The 5,999-nt window shown below is 40.7% G+C and overlaps 1 long non-coding RNA gene across 1 annotated transcript; it reads right to left on the minus strand.

Annotated features, from left to right (window-relative positions):
* Nucleotides 1-2,068: 2,068 nt before the first annotated feature.
* On the minus strand, nucleotides 2,069-4,540 carry LOC112144597. Its single transcript, XR_002918922.2, has 3 exons — nucleotides 2,884-4,540; nucleotides 2,361-2,421; nucleotides 2,069-2,286 (listed from the first exon to the last, which is right to left on the minus strand). It is a non-coding gene; the product is annotated as an uncharacterized LOC112144597 (long non-coding RNA).
* Nucleotides 4,541-5,999: the final 1,459 nt, after the last annotated feature.

Genomic DNA, 5,999 nt, shown 5'->3' on the forward strand with positions numbered 1-5,999 from the left:
AAAATACTTTCAGTTTAAAAAAATCTTTTTTGTGACATAGAATATATGCTGGTCACTGTGGGCAGGGCTTTGATGCATAATCAATGCATTGGTTCTCTATGTCTCTGTTTGGGGCAGTGCGATTCATGTGTTGTCCCTCGTTCCCTCTTTCGGGGGAGCAGGAGAGATTCCAGGTGGATCGTCTGCGCTCCTGTTCTTGGCAGTGGACCCCGTCCTGCACCCCCAGCTCTCCCCCATCTGGATGAAAAATATTCAAATATGTAGAGTTACACTAGGCTCACACCTGGCGCGGAAGCGTCGCGTAGTGGACGGTTGACTGCTAGAGCTTTTTATTGTTTTGCCATCATGGGTAAGTTAACAATCTAAAAATGTTACCCCATGTTCCTGCTAAGAAGAAGCAAGTGGTGAGTAGGCCTACACTTCTTTAATTTAGAAGAAACCTCCGTGATGTCCACATGAACGAGGGATCCTCTCCCAGGACAGACAGGCGATTTACCTGGACTGTTGAAGAAGAATGAGCTTATCTAACACCTGGTTAACACTGAACGTGGAAGCCCAGCGAAGGCTGCCTCCATTTGGCGCCCTTGTTAACCTATGGTGTGGTTCACACCAGGTGCAGAGTGCCACGGTTCTCCACAGAAGGCTTGCTCGCCGTGCAGCGGATCGTCTGGTCTATTTTGTGTGCGAGCGATCCGCGTTAATTCTGGCAGGAAGTAAAATTGAATCCTCTTAGATCCATGAGCGTCTTTGTTTTCCTTATGTGAGCTGGAATTGGACTCTATACTGTACAGCTGGATAACTATTACCATTTTTTGAATTTTTATTGTTGGCTAGAGGAAGAGTACGCGAATAGATAGCTCTCAGCAGTGCAGAGGAGAAGAGGGGCGGGTTGTTTTGTGTCAACAGTCCACAACTCAGAGGCACATTTTTAATGAATTCCTTCTGCTCTGCAGAAAATATGTCCTGGTAAACAAGTCTTTTTTTAAGTTAGACTAGTGACATATTTAAAGTTTGCTGGGAATGCTTTGAAAATAGATCAGAAGAGGATCAGATGGGGACTTTAGGAGCTGCGGTCCATCCCAGCAGCAATCGTTATGTTTTTCTTTTTACCTCCCCCTTCATAGCAATAACCTTCCACTCAAAACCCTGACATGTGCATTTCTATTTTAAGGAATCTGCCATTTCCCTGTTCACCTACCAGACAATGGCAGCACAGAGAGTCTGCCATTTCAAACAAGCAGGGCCGTCCTGCCTCTTGGCATCTAATTACTGACACAAATCATCCAGAGGTGATGCATGCTCATTTGAGATTTGCATATAATTGATGATAACACTATATATATGTACCATGGGGTGCTGATGCTCTTACAAGATGTCTGCATTGGGGAAAAATGATTTGAGGAGATTGTTAGCATAAATCAAGCAGGGCTCGTGCATGGGGGGTCTGTTTGCAGCTTTATCTCCAACAACAGCACTGACTGGGGTTCATTCAGGGTTCAACCAGGCTATACAATGTGGTAATATTGTGTTATGAACTGGATGTTGTAAAAGTTAAATGCACTTTTTGGGGAAATGTTCTGTTTTTTGTGCACATTGAGCGTCCAAACCCCATTTTGACCCTTACCACAGCAGCAGCTGATGTTGAAATATTTATTTCCTTCACCTGGAAGGTAAACATCTCAGGGTTTGACGTATTTTGCCCACATTGGAGGGAAACCACTTTTCAACACAAATATTATTTCACTGGAAACAAGGTGAGCAGAGAAAAGCAGAATTAAAAGCGTTGTGTAAAGCAAACATTTCTAATAATGGGATGATAAGGAAGCTGCATTTGTATGCATTATGAATGACTATAAAAATGAACAGTGCATGGATACCTCCCCATCAGTGTAAACAAACTTCTGTCCATTTTTTCCAGGAATTCGTGCATTCTGAAGATGTTCACATCACTTCTCTTGTCTGTCATCTTTGATTTAAACATTTGTGTACACGCTCCGTTTGTCACTTTGTGTTACTCGTTTCTGAGCAATGACATAAAGAAAAGGACAAGAGGGGAACTCTTACTTGAGATGATTATTTATTTCATATGAGGACTTCATTTAATGTTGGTCTTTTTTTCTTACTGGATTGCTTTTATGATGTATTAAAACATTTTCAACAAATACAAATAAATGGAGGTACATAAAAACTGTTTCCAACATGGAGATTATTTTGCCATCATTTTCAAAAGGTTGAGTCTGGTGGAACGTTGAGTCTCTAAGCTTCTCCTGCGATCTGCCGTTTGATCTGGAGTGACCACAGAACAAAAGCTGATTAAAAGTCTTGCTCAGGATGGATGTGTTCTGATTCCATCCCCTGACCTTCGGTGGTGACAGTGATGCAGCGTGGATCCAGACTGCAGCCGGACTTCACCACGCGGCTCTGGAGAACAAGATGCTTTCCTTTATTTACAGATAAAGCTCACTGTGATACATGACCATGATCTGCAAGCATTCCCATGGTGCATTGCTTTCAATGGTATCTAAAGTCTCAAAGGAGGATGGCTAGTTCCTTACTTTAGAATCTAAACAGCTCTTTTTCAAACCAAAGATTTTGCAGCTTTAACAAAGTAATAATATTTCTACATCTCTGAGTGTAAGAATGCCAAACAAGAGCAACACGTGAGGCCATGTTGGCCCTTAAACCCTCTGAGAGTACAGAAAGCTCATTAAAGACCTCAGTGTGGAAATCAGTACTTATAGGTCTTCAGTAAATAGTTGTTCAGCTCCAAACACAGATTTATGGTTCTTCTTGAGATTATCTACTTACTAGTTTTGCATTAACACCTAACAAGTCTGCCAGTACAGACCCACACCAACAGCTTCAGAGAACACCCATGCTCACGCTTGATTAGGGGACATTCTGGACGAGAGATCTTTCCTGAAGATGCTCTGCTTTCAACGAGCTCATCTCTGATGAAGAAGTTTAGAAGATGAACCACAGGGGAATCGTGGTTCATCTGTAGCTCAGGTCACTCTGTCTAAAAGTAGATGGACTTCCAGGTGAACTAAAGACAGGAAATAAAGTAGATGGCTCACATTTAAGTTAAACAACAGAATCACTAAGTCCAAACAGCGAACATTTAAGATTCCCTGCTCTATCAAATGAGAGTTTCTGGATTATTTACATCTGACTGCACAATAAGAATGCAAGAAACATAATTGTTTTAAAGATAATAATTCTAAAAAATAAAAACTTGTACACACAAAAAAAAAAATCATATGAAAATCTTAAGGAAATTTGCAGATATGTTCATAACCTGAATGTAATTTATGTCCTTCCAAAGGATCTGACCACACGATCAAAACAATAACTGTGTGCCTTACTGACTTCAGACTGAAGGTGAGACTGAGATAATAGTGTTTTTGTCAGGATCATGGTCTTGACCTCCTCTCTCTTACCCGTTTGAGCAGTCATAGTCACAGATCTCGGAGTGAGACTTGATGCTCCCTTGAAAATGGACCTCCAAATAATTAGCCAGATTAGTTTTTTCCAGCTGCAACAGTTGGCTAGGATCAAGTCTTTTCTGTCAAACCCTGAAATTTTTATGCATAACTTGATTTTGTGCAAGCTAATTATTGCAGCTCCTTACATGCTGGGTTGCCTATAGCTTCAGTGTCGAGGCTGCAGCTGGTTCAGAATGCAGCAGTTAGATTTGTTACGCAGACATATGTACAACGTTCATGTAAAGCCACAAATATGTGTATGCAGCTCACAAAAATCATGCGCAATTTACGCAATAATTGCATAGACACTATATGTCAGGATCTGGGTGTGGACACAAACTCAGAATGCAAGAGGTTCCAAAGGTTGTTGTTTATTCTTTTTGGCTAAGACAAAAATTAAAAAAAGGCTAGAAAGCTTACAGCACTCAAGAAGGCACACAAGACGATCCGGTCGACTAGTGGAAGGGACACGCAGCTTCTAACAGAAAACAAGATAATCAAGCACGGCTACACCCATTAAGAGGGCAGGAGAACCAGGTAGGAAAAAGGAAGAAATCAACACCCCTGAAATGAGAGGAAGGTGAAAACAAAAAGTAACAAAACCGAAAACACAACTACACCCAAACTCCTGTTACGCCTGGCTCTAGGCCGCAACAAAGAAGCGGGGAGACGAAATCGGTTTTATACTGAACAACTTTAATGTGTTCAAAAGACTCAAAGGTGGAGAGCAAAGCACGCCGTGAGTTCCGCGGTACAGCAGTGACGTTGAACCGGACAGGAAGTGCCAGCCGAAGTCCCTCCCCCCTGAGCCTCAGTTTTACCTGGAGCTTCCACATCCCCAAACTGCTGCACCTGTGTGAGAGGAGGAGACACAGGCCAGACAAACAGACAGAAATCCGGCTCAGGGCCGTAACACTCCACACTATGTGATCTACGCATAAATTGCGCAACAGACCCTTTTCACGATGACGTCAGACAACATGGCGACAGGGCGGGAAAAGTGAATACTGACTTCCGGTGTTTGGATATAGATTGCCAAAGGTGACAGCTGAACACTGTTTGACACAATTGTTTAACGTAAATAATCAAAGGTAACCTTACCGATTTCAAAGGAAAAATGTTCAATATTTATTTTATGAAGGTCCTGCTGAACTGTATTTTCATTTCCTGTCTTAGATCCTTCACAAATCTAAATACAAATTTGAATAATCCTCCAAAATTTGATGTTGTATTGAAAATATCAACCTTTCATTCGAGCAGATAATATTCTAACAGGTTCTATTTTGACTGATGTCATGGGTGCGTATTTTAAGTGCAATTGAGCACAAAAACCGATAGAAACTCATGTTCACATTTAATACCTTCAGCAAAGACGCACATCACTGCATTGTCCGTACACATTTTAATCATTTCCCAGGATACATGTACTTGTTGTTTTACGGGATATTTTAGGGGATGATTTTTAAAACAGGAATGGTTTGGTTCAGTGAAAATGTTCAGAGCAGCTATCGAGCCACGTAGTTTCAGCCTTCAAAATAAGAGCTGCCAAGTAAAAATATATATATATATATCTCTGGATATTGCATATATTTTATAACATTATGTGGAAATAGTCCGTTTCATATTTTGTCAACAGTTTTCAATTAATTTGATTATTTTTACCTTTATTTTCCTTCAGATCAGACATGAACAAAATCAAAGAGGAGTGATGTTAGAACCACGGCTGAGCTAACAGCAGCTCACTGACCGCAGTAGAAAACATTACAACAGGAAGAAGTTTGACTTTAATGTCAGACACGCTGGAATTGACTTTAGATCTGTTTATAAGGATTATGTGAGAATGGAAATTTAGGAAACTTTTAACTGGTGAGAAAAGATCTTCTCCAGCATCCAAGTCTCAAAGACAAAGCTAATGCTAGTGTTAGCATTAGCACAGATTAAAAGAATAAAATCATGATTAATTTCACAATCAAACAAGCAGCATTCACTGAAGTACTTGTAACCTTTGTCTAACTTTAACCGGGTTGTCAGAGAAAAATAATCCACGACTTGTCCAGAGGAAATTGGGGAAACAGTTGAGCTGGTGTTCTGACTGCAGACAGGATTACTGACATTTGATCAAGGAGGGGAAAATGAATAGAACCAGGTGGGACATTTCTAAAATAAATATTGTACACATTTCTGCTACAATTGTTAAGGCTACCATTATTTACGTTAAATTACTTTAAACAGGGTTCAACTGTCAGCTTCGCCGTTCTAAATATATCACGACAGACCGAAATCACATATGTGGACAATCCACAAACTGTACGTAGCAGAGTGACACAGCCTTGAAGTCTACATTCTTCAGTCCAGTGTGTGCTGCTGGTTCTGAGGACCACATGTCAGCCCTGGAATAAACTGCCACCAGCTATTAGAGAGGCTACCCTAAAGCTAAGCTGTTCCTCTATCGCTGTGCCTGACCTTTTATTGTGTTTTTAATTCTGGTTTAATTGTTCTTTTCCCTTTTTACGT

This window comes from Oryzias melastigma, linkage group LG5 (assembly GCF_002922805.2).
Source record: "Oryzias melastigma strain HK-1 linkage group LG5, ASM292280v2, whole genome shotgun sequence".
NCBI classification, from domain to species: Eukaryota; Metazoa; Chordata; class Actinopteri; order Beloniformes; family Adrianichthyidae; genus Oryzias; species Oryzias melastigma.